The 16716-nt window shown below is 41.2% G+C and overlaps 1 protein-coding gene across 1 annotated transcript in view; it reads left to right on the forward strand.

The window, feature by feature from the left end:
• The first annotated feature begins 225 nt into the window (after positions 1–225).
• The window catches only part of AVIL (advillin), a 62653-nt gene continuing 46162 nt past the window's right edge, over positions 226–16716 (forward strand). The window contains exon 1 of the mRNA XM_075199328.1: positions 226–370. The gene's annotated coding sequence lies outside the window, so the exon portion shown is untranslated. The remainder of the gene's footprint in view (positions 371–16716) is intronic.

Here is a 16716-nt window from a genome sequence, read left to right on the forward strand (position 1 = left end):
GTGTAGATAGCTGTAGTGGTCAAGCTCTTTCAGTCTGTCAACAAACATATAATTCCCTAAGATACCTTATTAGTAGTTTAGCCCAACAGTCTGTTCCCTAGAGCTTGCTCTGATGGTAAAACATCTCGCCTGAGGTACCAGGATAAGGAGGCTGAGAAGGCATGTGATACACCACAAACTTCCTTCACTGCAATCTGTCTGCAGATTCAATGTTTTCCACGTGGCTCTGGGTGTGACCCATAAGGGGCAGTGTAGGGTGCCAGCTCTACCCTCTGCTGGCATTGTTAGGATTGTGATGTACATGAGTTATCACACTGGATTGTATCTTGGGAAGGAAAGCTGTTTGTGTTCATAACTCCTGGCTCATCAGGTAAGTGCACACATTACTATTGTTGTGTCTTCCATATACTGTATATACTAATTGCAATCACTATTATCTAATAGCATTGTACTGCAAATATGATCATCTTAACGTATCTGGATATTTGTGTTACACCTAACATTGTAAACATTACTGGTGCACAATAAGAATTGTATTGCATGTAATTGATGCATTGATTTGAATTCATAATAACAACATATCTTAGTCCATAACGGGGAAATTCTGTCATTGTAGATGCTGCTATTATTTCTAATACTAACATGGTATCAATATTTCTATCTCTGGACTAGACAGCAAGGGGAAATATAATAAAGCCTAATTACATTAGTAATAAGCGTATTGTAACAAGCAGAGTCATCCTTTGGATTCTGAATAGACATTTGTGTATGTTTTAAACAAAATTATTGAGCGTAAAGTCACATGTTATGGCTGTAATATTCACTTTATTTGGGCACTGAAACCTCTCCTAATGTATTGGCTGCATGGTATAATGGAACCAAGGTGCAGCAGGGGTGATATTGGCATTATCTAGTCTTGGAAAAGTGTTTTACTATCTTTTATGCAATCAATAAAGTGGTTAGTATAGTTTAATGTAATATAGTGTATTAAGCTGCACTGCTGTTTCGGTAAGCCCTACTGTGCATGTATGAGAATATTTGTGTAGAATTCATTCTCAGCAAGGACTAAAGGTCTGGGTAAGAGAGTGTTAATTGATCTGCCAGGAGATGCAGCCATTAAAAAACATTGCAGTCTTTTTTTATACTACATCATGAGAAAGATGTAGTGACTTATTGTGAAGTCCTATCAGCCAGTTGCTGTCTCTGATTTGCTGAGATACACAGAATTTATCTGTATACTAAGCAGATGATCAATGACTGAAGCAGTGTCTTACTCTCTGTATCACTCAGCTGTTCGGCAAGTAAAGATAATTTCTCCATATACTCCTTCCAGTGCTTCAAGTACATTATTATACATACCGGAGGATATTTACGCTGAGCAGAGCAGACCTGGTGGTATATTTACTAAACTGCGGGTTTGCAAAAGTGGAGTTGTTGCCTATAGCAACCAATCAGATTTTTCTGATTGGTCGCTATAGGCAACATCTCCACTTCTTCAAACCTGCAGTTTAGTAAATATACCCCCTAGTGCTGTGTAAAAAAAAACAACTTTGTCCATTTATTACACAATAGCACCTGGTATTATGGAAGTAGATGATATATATGTATGCAATTAGGCGGCTATATAACAATGCTGAGAATTCAGTTTGGCAAATGTCGTACCAGTGTGAGTCTGTAAGTATATCCTAATAGTTATTATTATTATTATTAATATTATTATTATTATTGTAGATTTGTAAGGTGCCACAGTGCTCAGCAGCGATATACTGTAGGGAAAACAGTACATACATAAAACAGGGACATAAAAGGTAGACAAAATATATGCAGACATGAAAACAAAGGCTATGAAGGACCCTGCTCATTAGAGAGCTTACATTCTAAGTGGAAGAGGGCACAGCTGAAACAAGAGGAGTAAATGTGTTTCAGAGTGGAGATTGAAATAGTTGTGAGAGTGCATTAGTGTGAATAGTGTTATCGAGGATAAGGTCATATCTAATTAAAGGGATGAGTTTTCAAAGAGCATCTTAAGATATGAAGGCTGTGGGAAAAACTTATTGAGCGTGGTAGGGAATTCCATAAGTGGGGAGCAGCACGGGAGAAGTCTTGTAGGTGGGAGTGAGAGGTGGCTACCAGAGACGAGACAAGGCGCAGGTCAGAAGTAGATCTAAGACTGAGGGAGGAAGAGTAACTTTGATATGAGATTTGAGATGTATGCCGGGGTAGTGTTGTTGATGGCTTTGTAGGTAAGGGTGAGTAATTTGAAGTGGATTCTGGAGGACACAGGGAGCCAGTGTAGGGATTTGCAAAGTGGTGCAGCAGATGTGGATCAGTCTTGCAGCAGCATTTAGGATGGATTGAAGTGTGGATATATGGGTGTCAGGAATGCCAGATAGCATGAGGTTGCAATAGTCAAGACGGGAGATGATGAGAGAATGGATAAGAGTTTTGGTAGCATGTTGAGTATGAAAAGGGCAAGGGCGTATTCTGGCAATGTTTTTAAGGTGGAGTCAACAGGACTGGGAGAAAGTCTGGATGTGAGGAATAAAGCAGAGGGTGGAGTCAAGTGTGACACCAAGGCAGCAGGCTTGGGAGACTGAGGAAATTGTGGTGTTATTGACAGTAAGGGAGATTTGAGGGCAGGTGGTGACTCTGGAAAGAGGGAAGATAATAAGCTCTGTTTTGGACATGGTGAGCTTTAGGTAGCATTGGGAATCCATGTGGAGATAACAGAAAGACAATTGGTTACACAAGATAGTACAGAAGGAGAGAGGTCAGGGGAAGAGGATAGAATGGGGTGTCATCAGCGTAGAGGTGGTATTGGAGGCCAAATGAGTGAATTAGTGCCCCAAGAGAAGAGGTGTACAATGAAAAAAGTAAAGGGCCAAGAACAGAGCCTTGTGGGACCCCAATGGATAGTGGGAGTGGAGGGAGGATGTGCTAGAGGTAGAAGCACTAAAGGAGCAGTTTGATAGGTAGAAAGTGAACTAGGAAAGAACTGTGTCATGAAGGCCAATGGAGTGAAGGATGTGTAGGAGAAGAGGGTGGTCAATAGTATCAAAAGCAGCCGAGAGGTCCAGGAGAATGTGTATGGAGAAATTATCATTAGATTTTGCAGTAAGTAGATCATTGGTCACTTTTGTGAGAGCAGTTTCAGTGGAATGTTGGGGGCGGAAGCCTGATTACAGAATGGAATGAGAGGAGAGTGTGAGACAGGCGTTTGTACACTAATCGCTCAACTAGTTTGGAGACAAAGAGGAGGAGAGAAATAGGTCGGTAGTTGGAGAGAGAGGCTGGATCGAGAGCTAGTTTCTTTAGAATTGATGAGATGAGTGCATGTTTAATTGAGGATGGAAATGTGCCAGTGGAGAGCGACAGGTTGAAGAGGTGAGTTAGAGGTGGGCATGCAGTGGAGGAGAGGGAGCGGAGTAGTTGGGAGGGAATAGGGTCGAGTGGACAGGTTGTAGGGTGAGATAAGATGAGTGCAGAGACTTTGTCTTCAGTTACTGCAGAGAATGAATTAAGTGTGGATTGTGGGATGTAGGTAAAGGTGGGTAAAGTGAGTGGAATTTGGCATGAGGAAATATCTTGTCGAATAGTGTCAATTTTGTCTTTGAAATAGGAGGCAAAATCATGGGTAGTGAGGGAGGAAGGAGAAGGAGGTGCATGTGGGCAGAAAAGTGACTTGAAGGTGGCAAAGAGGCGACGTGGGTAAGAAGACTGGTTGGATATTAGAAATTTGAGGAATATTATTTTGGCAATTGAACGGGCAGTGCTGTAAGATGAAAAAATTAATTTATAGTGGAGGAAATCGGGATAGGAACTAGATTTCCTCCAGTAGTTTGTTTGTTGTGGCTGGGGTTTGGTTCCTCAGAGACTATATGTAGTATGCATCGTCTAGGGCTGAAGGGAGTGTTTTGTTATAGAAAGAGGCAGCCTGATTAGGACAGGACAATGCAGTCATTAGAGAAATTAGTTGTTTAGTAAAAATGAGAAGTGGATTGGGTTAAGAGTAAACAGACATAGAGATCTCTCTCACCGATTGGCTTATCGCACGCTCTTCCTGTCTGTCACCCCCGGCAACCACCAACCACTCCCAACTGTCACTTCTCCCTGTAGGAATTATATTTATTTCTTTATAGACACAACAACTAACAAATGTAACCACAGCCAACCAGGCAGGTAGATGAGCATAGCCATTTCTACACACATATATTTACATATAGATACACTTCGTGGTACTCAGGTTTGGGGTATGTTTGTGGTGACAGGTTTATTTCAGGTTGTAAGGAGTTAAAGAGTCGTGACCACAAAGTTCAATTATCAATCTTTTATTGCAAACAAGTAAACATATAATAATAATATACTTAGCTTCGATTGTTCTCTTAGAAATATGTTCAATCAGCAATTATCCAGGGCCCCACTCTCATCTCTCTCTCGAGCTGGATAGACAAATGACTGGCACCATTACCGACGGTCCAGGATGAGGCAACTTGTGTCACAGCAAAATCAGCTTTTATAGAGAGGAAACTAAGGGCGCCGGATATTACTAACATAAAAGGTATAAACAGAATTAAGAACTTCTTATTGGTACAGCTAAGAGTAATAAACAGTTTCACTTATTCTATGCAAATACAAAGCAGTGAAGTTACACGGGACTTCCCAGTACACGCGCAGTTAGCACTGGGACTACGCCTAGCTGATATATGTATATAGACATATCCCGGCTTTGCCTTGGTTACAAAGCATTTCATAATACACACAATAAAAGTGCAAGAATAATAAAATGGATTTCAGTGGACATTTTGTTTGGCCTGTCACAATCCACCCTTACTTTTATGGGTGTATAGCATAGTTTTCTTCCAGGGTGTTACCTGTGAAAAATCTATGTCACGTGATTTGGAGACAAATAAGTCAAGTCCCAATTCTCAACAGTATTCAATGTTTTCTCTGTCCCACACAAGTTCGCCACCAGTTTTTCTACTCTAGCAGAAATGACCATCATTATCAGCAAGATCCCAATACTCAAACGAATTATCCAGGGAATTAGTCAAGGACTTCTACTAATCATTTGTCATTATGTGGTTTGAGGGTACAACCTTTGGGAAGGAAAATAGACAGGATTAGTATCACCTTCCAGTAACACGTAATTCGTTTGTCCTAAACCTTGAGCCATAATTTCTCCCTTCAACCTCTCTGTCTGCTGTCCCGCAGGTAGCACCCAAACCATTTGAACAGTTACTTTGCCGGACTCTCCAAATACTAATTGAGGGGAGAGTATAGACGTGGTGGATAAACACCATTTAAGGTTTATTCGTCTCTTTAGTGTACGGTCATGTTATTGATTTTTTGATATCTTGCCATGTCGGGCATATGCCCTTCTCCATTAGGATTGTTATGTGACTGATTTATTGTTCTATGGTGAAGAGAGGAGCGCTTGTCAGTTCCTCATTTTTCTATTAATCAAAATCTTGTAAGCTTGATTAGACAGGGGAACTACACCTGCCAAATTCTGTGTGCTCGATGCTACATAAAAAATTGTTTGCATTATAAAACAATCCCCAAATTCATAACGAATTCTTAATTTAAGGATAGAAATAAAGCAGCAAACAAGAAACTTGTGCACTCCAAAGATTTTGCTGTGAATCAAATATTTGGAAACTAAGAATAGCCCCAATACTGGGTTCATTTTGACCACCTTTATGGATCTATTTATTAACAGGCTCTTTCTTTGGCAGTAATGCAGATGTTTTGTTTATTGCAGCTTTTGTGGTGATAATAAACCCTTATCACCGCAATTTACCAAAATGCTTTTGCTGGTATAGCTGACCAATACTCAGCTGCCTGGAGCAATAAGGGTTAACTTACCACTGGACTAGGCTAGTTTCTGCAGATATATGATGCGTGAACCTCAATTTGGGCTTAATGTGCCATTCAGCATGGAAAAAATTAGATAAAAAAAAATAGATAAAATGTAATAAAAAATGACAAATATTTTAAAAACTTCACTCACTAAAAACACATCATGCAGAGAATAAAGCATTTTTTAATGCAAAGGCATGGGGACGGCGTCCCAGGCACAAGTAGTGTAATTGCCAGAAATAACCCTTTTATGTATCGGGCTAAGCGAAAACATCAACTTACTACTTTAATATCAGAAGAACCTAAAGAATCCTCCTTCCTGGAAATAATATGTTACAGTTCCTTTGGTTTTGAAAGTTCTCTTGTATTTGACCAACTTAATATTGGTAGTTGGAAAACATGAAACTTACACTGAGGTACCTTTTCTTCCAGCACTACATTATAATTGTAAGCTAAATGTTGATATAAATGGTTAGCAACCTAAAATGCCACACTCCCAGCAGCCTTTGAGGCAAAAGCATCTCTTGTTTTTTTTATTAGCAATTAGGCACAGGAATGCGAGGGTAGTGTTTAAAAGCTTTCCACAGTTTGTGGGCTGAAGAATCTGGAAACAATGCTCTTTAGAAAAACATGCTGGCAATATTTATTGCAATATTTTAAAGCCTGCGGTTTGATGGTGGAATTTGTGATTTTCAAAGCTTGGACCTCACTTTAACTCTTTCATTGCTCCTTTCACAGCCTGGCATGTATTTAATTTGTATGCCTCCCCTACGCCATAAAACTGCAAAACTCAATGGTTCCATTATCCACTATATTCAGTCTGTTGAAAAGAAATAAATGTAACGGATATTCAGCTCCCTGCGGATCCAGCAGTACCTCTTCTTAATAAACCAATCAAACATGTGGATAAACTCATCACCCACATTAACAGTAACCCAGCCAAGCTCTTAATTGAGAGAATGGAAGAAGCAGGCCCCTCAGACCAGGAATGCCTTGCTAAATTGGATATTGTTTTATCTCCTACGCAATGGGATACCTATCCAGCCTTCTCAATGGCAAGGTATCTGTAACCTGGAGTCCTTGGTACCAGTCTTCCAGGAACTTTTTAAAAATGCAGAAACTCTGGTTTCCTCTATGACAATTCCCCCATCCTGCCCCCTTTCTCCCCCACCACTACATCCACCTATTGTTCACTTTTACCCACTACCTTATACTTTACTTCCAAAACCTTGACAATCACATAGGTAGCCAGCACCTGAGGGAATGTGTAACTTGTCACTATGCGCAAGATTCACAATCAAATACACCTATCAAACATCCTATCGAACATTAACCAGTTCACATCAAATGATCATATGTTCGATTTATGCTGGTGGGTATACATAATGCAGAAATTGCGGTAGAAGCAATCATCATCATCATCATCAATTATATGATGTCGCTAAAATTCTGTTGCACTCTCTATGGGCTTCTGTGGCCTTTACACACATTTAAGCCTGCTCAGTTTGGGAGGAATTTACATTTTCTGTGAGAGATTTAGACAGCTGCTCCTATAGTCCCATTACAATAATCATACTGGCCTACTTTGTATCAATCCAGAAGATACAGAGGCGAGGTAGGCATACAGTAGGTGGGTGGGCATGATGAGATGGCGTCATAAGTGTCATAAAGCGAGTGGGAAAATGAAGTCATCAAGTTCCAACCCACTGCGTGGCATGGATGTGATGATACAACGCACGTCATCGTGCCTCTGCTATTCTGTGTTTGCTGAGATGGGCAGGGCTTAATGATGCTATTTATTGCTGCAGGTAAGCACTCTCCGTGAGAATTGTTTGATCTTTCGGGAAGCCTGGAACTCTCACCCTAATCTGGGAGTCTCCTGGACATTCCAGAACAGTAGGAAACTAGGATAATAATGAAGGCAAATGCAACAGATTGCAGTGTACAAAAGTTGTTTTTTTATTCTCCAAAATGGTAATGAAGAACCCCTTAAATTAAATACAAAGTTTATTAAATGGTATTAATTCTACCATTTGCCATCCCTTTATTTTACCACCTTCATACCACAATATGTTTTGGCCTGTGTTTTACAATGACATTATAAGAAGGGTTGGCTATGTCATACCAGGACTCACCAGCATGTATAAATGTAGTGCACCCCATCAATGATATTTCAAGAACCTGTTTAAAATATAATCTTATAATCTTTCAAACTAGAACTACGCCTGAAATGTTTGATGTATTATAGGCAAAGATGACTATATTGTCTTACCATAGATCATCATCATCATCAACATTTATTTATATAGCGGCAGCAAATTCCGTAGCGCTTTACAATTTGGAACAAGCATTAATAAGACAATACTGGGTAATACATACAGACAGAGAGGTAAGAGAGCCCTGCTCACAAGCTTACAATCTATAGGACAATGGGAGTTAGAGACACAAGGGCATGTGCTACATCATATTGCACACTGGACCAGCTAGAACGCAAAGGTAAAAGTATTGAGTGGGCTGTGTGTGTTGTAATGTTGGTCAGAGGGTTGTTGTCTTGCGTTAGCAGTGTAAAGGATGGTAATAGGGTAATCTAGGGAAATTAAGATGGTGGTTGAGGAATATCATAACCTTGTCTGAAGAGGTGGATTTTCAGTGAACGCTTGAAGGTTTGAAGACTAAAGAAAAGTCTTATTGTGCGTGGGAGGGAATTCCACAAAGTGGGTGCAGCCCGGAAGAAATCCTGTAACTGAGAATGGGAGGATGTGATGATAGTGGAGGAGAGACGTAGATCTTGTGCAGAACGGAGGTGTCGAGTAGGGAGATATTTCGAGACAAGTGAGGAAATGTATGTCGGTGCAATTTTGTTGATGGCCTTGTATGTTAGTAGAAGAATTGTATATTGGATTCTTTGAAATACAGGCAGTCAATGTAGAGACTGACAGAGTGGCTCAGCAGAGGAATAATAGTTAGTAAAGAAAATCAATCTAGCCGCTGCGTGCAAAATAGATTGTAGGGGTTCAAGTCTGACTTTGGGAAGACCAGTAAGGAGGAAATTGCAATAGTCGATGCTGGAGATGATGAGTGCATGAATTAATGTTTTTGCGGTGTCTTGTGTCAGATATGTGCGTATTCTGGAAATGTTCTTTAGGTGTATGTAACATGATTTAGATATAGAGTTGATGTGGGGAATAAACGACAGTTGTGAATCAAGGATTACACCTAGGCAACGAGCTTGGGGGGTGGGATTTATGGTCATGTTATCAACAGAAATAGAAATGTCAGGCAGGAAGCTTCTGTTTTTGAGTGGGAAAATTATTAATTCAGTTTTTGAAAGATTGAGTTTGAGTTGGCGAGAAGACATCCAAGATGAAATGGCGGAAAGACAGTCAGTAACGCGAGACAACACAGATGGTGAAAGATCAGGAGAGGATAGATAAATTTGTGTATCATCCGCATAGAGATGATACTGAAATCCGAAGGAGCTTATTAGTTTTCCAAGAGAAGTGGTAAAGATAGAGAATAGCACAGGACCTAGGACTGAGCCTTGTGGTACTCCAACTGATAAAGGAAGCGGAGCAGAGGTGGATCCAGAGAAATGAACACTGAAAGAACGATTAGATAGGTAGGATGAGAACCAGGATAGGACAGTGCCTTCAAGACCTAGGGATTGTAGCGTTTGTATGAGGAGAGAGTGGTCAACAGTGTCAAATGCAGCAGAGAGATCCAGGAGAATTAGAAGAGAGTAATGGTTATTATTTTGTGCTGTGATCAAATCATTGACAACCTTGGTCAGCGCAGTCTCTGTGAAGTGTTGAGAGCGAAAGCCTGACTGAAGAGGATCCAATAGGTTGTTTGCTGTAAGAAAGTGTGTGAGGCGAGTGTAGGCAATTCTCTCGAGAAGCTTGGAGGGGCATGGGAGTTGGGAGATGGGGCAGTAATGTACGAGAGAGTTAGGTTCAGAATTCTGTTTTTTTAAAATGGGAGTAATCACTGCATGCTTGAATAGTGATGGAAAAATACCAGTAGAAATAGATAGATTACAGATTTTACTTAGAGGGGGAATGAGCACAGGAGACAGGGACATACCAATTTGTGAGGGAATGGGATCAAGAGGACAGGAGGTAGAGTAGGAAGATGAGAAGAGAGTAGAAACTTCCTCGTCATTTGTGGGATCAAATGAAGAGAGAGTGTCAGAGGGTGCTACAAAGGAATTGAGCCGATTGATTGTCAAGGGAGATGATACCATTTCAAGCCTGATCTTATCAATTTTGTCCTTGAAATAGGAAGCAAGATCCTGTGCACTGATGTTAGTTGGAGGATTTGGGGCAGGAGGATTCAGAAGAGAGTTAAATGTGTTAAAAAGGCGTTTGGGTTTAGAAGTCTGAGCATAGATGAGAGATTGGTAGTATGCTTGTTTAGCAGTGTCCAGAGCATTTCTATAGGAGTGGTAGATATCAGTATATGTGATGAAATAATTAGAGGCACAAAATTTACGCCAGTGACGTTCTGCTTTACGAGAAAGTTTTTGTAGGGTTCGTGTTACTGTAGTGTGCCACGGTTGGCAACGAATTCTACGTGAAGTATGTAGTGTTGCTGGAGCCACTTGATCCAGGGCAGTTGCTAGGGTTTGATGAAAATGGGGTACTGCCCGATCAGGGGAGGAGAATGTAGAAATTGGGGAGAGAAGGTGTTGGAGAGAGGTGGAAAATTGTTGAAGATCAATAGAGTTGAAATTCCTGCGGTTGTGAGGAGGCTTGGAAGAGTTTGACACTAGGGAGAGTAAAGAAGTGGGGCTGAGCGAGTAGCTAATAAATTGATAATCTGAGAGGGGGAAAGGAGTGTTAAGGAAATGAGAAACTGAGCATAGTCTAGAGAAAACAAGATCAAGACAGTGGCCATCCTGATGAGTAGCGGATTCAATCCACTGGGAGAGGTCAAGTGAGGAGGTTAGAGAGAGTAGTTTGGAAGCAGCATTGGAACGTGGATTAGAAATAGGGATGTTGAAATCACCCATGATTATGGTGGGGATATCAGTAGATAAGAAGTGAGGGAGCCATGCAGAGAAGTGTTCAAGAAATTCTTGGTGTGGACCAGGGGGGCGATAAATGACAGCAACACACATAGAGAATGGGTTAAAAAATCCTAACAGCATGTACTTCAAAAGATGTGAACGTGAGTGATGGGACACTTGGTAGAACTGTGAATGTGCACTGTGGGGAGAGAAGTAGTCCACCCCCCCTCCTTGTCTGCCTCCAGGTCTGGGGGTGTGGGTGAAATGGAGACCACCATGTGAAAGGGCTGCAGGTGAGGCAGTGTCTGATTGCGTGAGCCATGTTTCTGTTATTGCCAGAAGGTTGAGATTGTTTGAGAGGAAGAGATCATGAATGGAGGTAAGTTTGTTACAAACAGAATGTGCATTCCAAAGGGCACATTTAAAGGACTTTGGAAGAGAGGCGAGACAGGTGATACGTTTGAGGTTTGCCGGATTTCTGTAGTGTTCAGATATATGCGTGTGGGAGAATTGAGGGGGACCTGGATTAGGTGATATATCACCAGCTAATAGAAGCAGGGAGGAAGAAAGGTAGGGAAGATGATTGTAAGATGTGTGTTTTTTTAGTTTCTGGCGGCAGGGTGCGGCTGTTAAAATTATTGAATTTAAATAGGAAAACAGTTCATGAGTGTTCACTAGAGGTGAGTGAAGTAATGAAGGGGCAATGTGGACAGAGGTGTGTGTTGCAGGATGGGTGAGGGATGATATAGTCCTAAAGATAATGCCATGAAAAGAGAGAAAGAAAAATATTTTGGCAAGCATTGGGATTTATGAGTCAAATAGCAAAAATGAGGGAATTAAGGAATTACCAGTGTAATCAGATAAGTAGTGCAGAGCTATGCTGCAGCAAATGTAGTTTATCCATGGATGTCTGAATAGTATAGAGTAATGATGTGGGAGAATGGGTGGAAGTGTTGAATGGAGAGTAATAAAGAGCAGGTGATTGAATAGCTGAGTTTTTGCAGAGTCACGAGATAGGAGAGTGATTCAAAATCAGTATCATTTCTTTCTACTTGTGATGGCAGACAAAGCATTAAGTAGAACTGAAAGCACAGTGATGAGCTAGGGGACTGAAATAACTGTAGCATGGGTAGGGAGTGGTTGAGCAAGTAGTACAGCAGGCTGATTAAACATAGTGGATTTTGCAGTGAAAACAGACTAACAGATAAAACAAACTTTCATGAGATAAAAAGAAAATAAGATCAAAGTCCAAGACGGTCCTCATGCTGCATGGAGCTTGTAGCCAGGGTGAGTTGGAGACATCAGAGGTAGAATATGGAGTTTCAAGTGAATACTGACTGTAGTCCTTGTGTAGCTGAGTTAATAGGCAGAATGTTCTCCTGTTTCTTCCTGTGTAAGTCCGGTATAACTCCGAATTATGCTGTTTAAATTTTTTGTTTTACACTTGTATCTATACACTTTATAGCTATACACACTAACTATGCAGCCATCCCTGGCTTTGCAGCCATTCTACAATGAATATATCTGGTTAACAGACACATGTGATCAGTGTTCTTCAATCAAGCCCACAATAAACTCCCCCAACCAACACTAGCCATAAAAGGTTTAAACAAACAAATAGTGAAAGGACAACTTGCAATAAGGCTGTAGTAATTACCATTAGAAATAAAATTGCACTTTCTTAATAGTTTTACGAAGTTGTTTGTCACATGATACCATCAATATCAGTGCAAGCCATGGGGCAACCTAGATAGCACTTCCACCCCCACGTACCTCGTATTGCACCCACAGTTTACAAAGCAAGCTGTCATTTTGTATGTTTTCCAATTATAAAATACACCATTTTGATATGCTATCAGATCTAGACTGATTGTCCCTTGAGTCTAGTATAGTTCACTTTGTCTATTTATCCTTCAAATACTTTATGTGCAGGTTACACAATTACCTGAATAGACTCATTATTACTGTTGCTAATAGCACTTATCATCTAAGATCTACCTCCTGAAGCCTGCCCCTGGTTCTTATATTCAGTAAGCAATCTGGATGCACTTCCTTTCCCTACCTAGCTCCACATTTCTAGAACAATCTACCTGAGTCACTTGTCACTTGGTAGTTTTCTACCATCTGTCAGATAGTTTAAAACGTCTGTCTTCTAGCTCTATAATCATGTTTGTCATTGTAATGCTTTAAAATGAGAGGTGACTCACAATGTATTTTTTCATGGTAAACAGTTTATAAATAAACAACATGTAACAAAATTATTATTGATTTGTATTTGCTAATTTCCACAGAAATATGCCTGTGAATTAAATGAAAACCTATTTTATAATTATTATAATCCTTTATTTCTAAAGTGCCAACATATTGTGCAGCACTGTACATTGAGGGGAATCATAATACAAATTATGAACATTGACCTGAAATAGATGGTATGGAGGACAGTGTCCAGATGAGCTTACAATCTAAGAGGTGTGGGGAACAATTGAAACTTAAACTATTGAAATAACAATTGTAGCTGGTGGTGGGGCAGAATTATCATCAGACACCTACATTAAAGCACCCATTGGCAATTGGCATTTTGATTCAGTTGTGGTTGACATGACTAGAGACAGTGTAAGATGGAGACTTTACTTAGTCACTTTAGAAATATAGACAGCTGCTAGCAACCATTTACATTAACCAAACCTCCTCCCTGTTCTGGCTCTGGAGAAGACTTTCACTTTTGTGCTATGAGCACTCTTGTGGTTAACCTCCAGCATGGAGCAGCTGCTCAATATTGCATCATACTTGCTGCTGGACACAGAGCCAGGACACTATGGGGCTGACGTGAGTACTATGCTAGGTTGCGTAGCATATTTTGTGCTCTATGCATGCCCAGAAAGTAGATGCACGCATATGCACCCATCAGATTTGCATGATTCTGCCACTTACACCAGCCTGCATCTGGAGAGGCTGGGTGGGGACGTTCTAATGTAGGCTGTGTACAGTAAGGGCTTGTTAGCGCAATTGCAACTTGACACAGATAAGGAAAAAGATGCATATACATCTGAGCCTTTTATTTGCGGGTGTTGAGAGGCAGGTGTAAATAGCAGATGATGATGATGACTGTCTCCGGCACTAGCTAACCGCTTGTGATTGAGCCACTACAGCCGATTGTTGCTTTCTTCGTCACTTAGCCATATATTAGCTATTGTGTGTTTAAGCAAAGCTTCTTTTTTGAATATGGAGAGTTGTTTCTGCTGTATTAGAGAGTTTTGAAGTTTTATTGATGCCGAATAGCGAATGCATTTGTTTATAGTTGCCTACTCTCCCGGAATGTCCGGGAGACTCACACATTTTTTGGAGTTCTCCCGGACTCCCGAGAAAGCAGGCAAACCTCCCGGATCCAGCTATATCCGTTGGGGAAGTGGGTGGGGGCGGGACTAAACGCTTCATCGCAGCCCCACCCCCTGCTGTGATTGGCCGAAATTGTCACCGATTGACAGGGCGGGGCCCAATGACACAATTTGTGTGGCCACGCCCCCTCAACAAACCCCCTTTGGGACAGCTTCCTTGAAAAGTCGGTAAGTATGCGTTTGTTGCATGTATAACGATTGGATAAAACCCTGTGTTTGAATGTAAGTGTCTGTAAGTGTGACTTGTGTAAAGTGGGCACATATACTACTGATGCCGATCTGCATGGATCTTAAGATGTGTACAACTCAGAATATGGGGGTAAATACACTGTTTTTCTACATCCTGCTTTTATGGAGTGTAAATTATGTCCATTTTGCGGCCAACTCTACTTATGTATCTAACAATCAAAAATATTGAATTGTATAACAACTCATAGGTAAGGCAAATGTTCTACTAGTGTATTTCTTTGTCACATCAGAAAGAGAACTCAAGGGTTAATTCCTGGTACACCATTTCCAATACACAATTCAAATATTTTATTTCACATTTTATCATCATGCATTTAATAAATGTCAATGTTGTGAGAGTTAATATCAGGTAACATCGGTGGGCAGCACGATGGCTTAGCAGTTAGCACTTCTGCCTCACAACACTGGGGTCAATCCCCAACCATGGCCTTGTGGTTCTCTCTGTGTTTGCATGGCTTTCCTCCGGGTGCTCTGGTTTCCTCCCACGCTCCAAAAAACATACTAGTAGGTTAATTGGCTGCTATGAAATTGACCTTAGTCTCTCTCGGTCTGTGTGTGTATATTAGGGAATTTAGACTGTAAGCTTCAATGGGACAGGGACTGATGTGAGTGAGCTCTCGGTACAGCGCTGTGGAATTAGTGGTGCTATATAAATAGCTGATGATGATGATAACATCTTTTATATTACATTCTCAATGTTTCAGTTACAATAAACGTATATAGAATATGCTGTATAACTCATTTTGATAAACATTGGTTTTTGATCCACTATTAAGAAACAAATTTTGATATCAGGACGAAACGCTGAAATTTAAAAGCTATATTTTTGCTGCTCGAGTTAGGGTTCTTAAAGCACCAAACGCACACATATATTTTCTTTTCTTTAAGTAGTAAGTTAAGTAACTTTTAAGCATGCATCTGATAGACATTTTTCTTAGCTGTCTTCCTATAATTTATTATTTCCTTTTCAAAATCTCTCTGGAGGGGAGACAACTATGGCTGCCAGTCACATTTTTATACTCACAACTGGAACACATTTGTGACTTCTCAGTGTTGTGTACTGTTTAGGAAGCCTCTGGTAATGTGATGGCAGAGGGAGAAGAAGGGGGGTATTTTACAGTGCAAAAGCTCAGATGGGCGTTCCAAAGCCTCCTCTGTTCACTACAACATGTGTCATGTGACTGTGGTGGCCATAGCACTGTGCAAACCATGTAGAAGTATAAATCATCAATATCAACTTGAAGAAACAAACCAATGAAAAATGTTTATTACCAAGCTTTTTCTTATAGCCTGCTGCAGTGATTTATGTTAAAAAAAACAACAACACACCTCATCTCCTCATTGGATTGCTGCTTTAGCCTGGGGTCAGGTTCCATTATAATATGCCTCTATTCAGGGGCAGGCTGGGCTGGGGGGCAGGGGGCATCTACCCCCCAGGCCGGTCCCAAAGTATTTTGCTCTGAGTGTTCCTGAGTGTAACCTTTCTTTATATAATGCCAATCAGGGCCGGTGCTAGGGTCCACGGCGCCCTAGGCATTTTTAAAAAAGCGGCGCCCCCCCCCCACAAAAATCGCCGCCCTCCCCCCCGCAAAAATCGCCGCCCTCCTCCCTCCTCTCCTTACCTTGTCTCACCACTGCCGCCTCTCTGCTCCGTCTCCTCCCCTCCACTCACTGACACTAGTAAGTGGAGGGGAGGAGACGGAGCAGAGAGGCGGCGGTGGTGACAAAATAGCCTCTTCCCCCCTTCCCGTGCATCTGAATGCTGTGCGGCGGCCGTGACAGGTATGGTCAGTGGTCGCTGCACAGTTTTAAAGTCTTTTAGTATTCTGTGGCGCCCTCCAGAGCCCGGCGCCCTAGGCAAGTGCCTAACCTTGCCTAATGGGAGCGTCGGGCCTGATGCCAATACATTGCAGTGCCTTATAGAGAATGTTTTAGAATTTATGTCAGGCCCTGTCCCAGTGGAAATTACGGTCTTATTCTCTACTACACAAATAAACTAACAACCTACCAGTATGTTTTTAGACTGTGTTTTTGGACTGTGGGAGAAAATCATAGCACCAGTAGGACCAGTGATAGTAGGAGACCACAGCATCTCCTCCAAAGTGGCTATACACTTGCTTTGAGAGGCACTGGGACACACAATGTCAACCACAACACAGCCTTGCCTACAAAAACTGTTTCCCAATGTACACAACTCTACTCTGA

Source organism: Mixophyes fleayi, chromosome 2, assembly GCF_038048845.1.
Source record: "Mixophyes fleayi isolate aMixFle1 chromosome 2, aMixFle1.hap1, whole genome shotgun sequence".
Classification (NCBI taxonomy): domain Eukaryota; kingdom Metazoa; phylum Chordata; class Amphibia; order Anura; family Limnodynastidae; genus Mixophyes; species Mixophyes fleayi.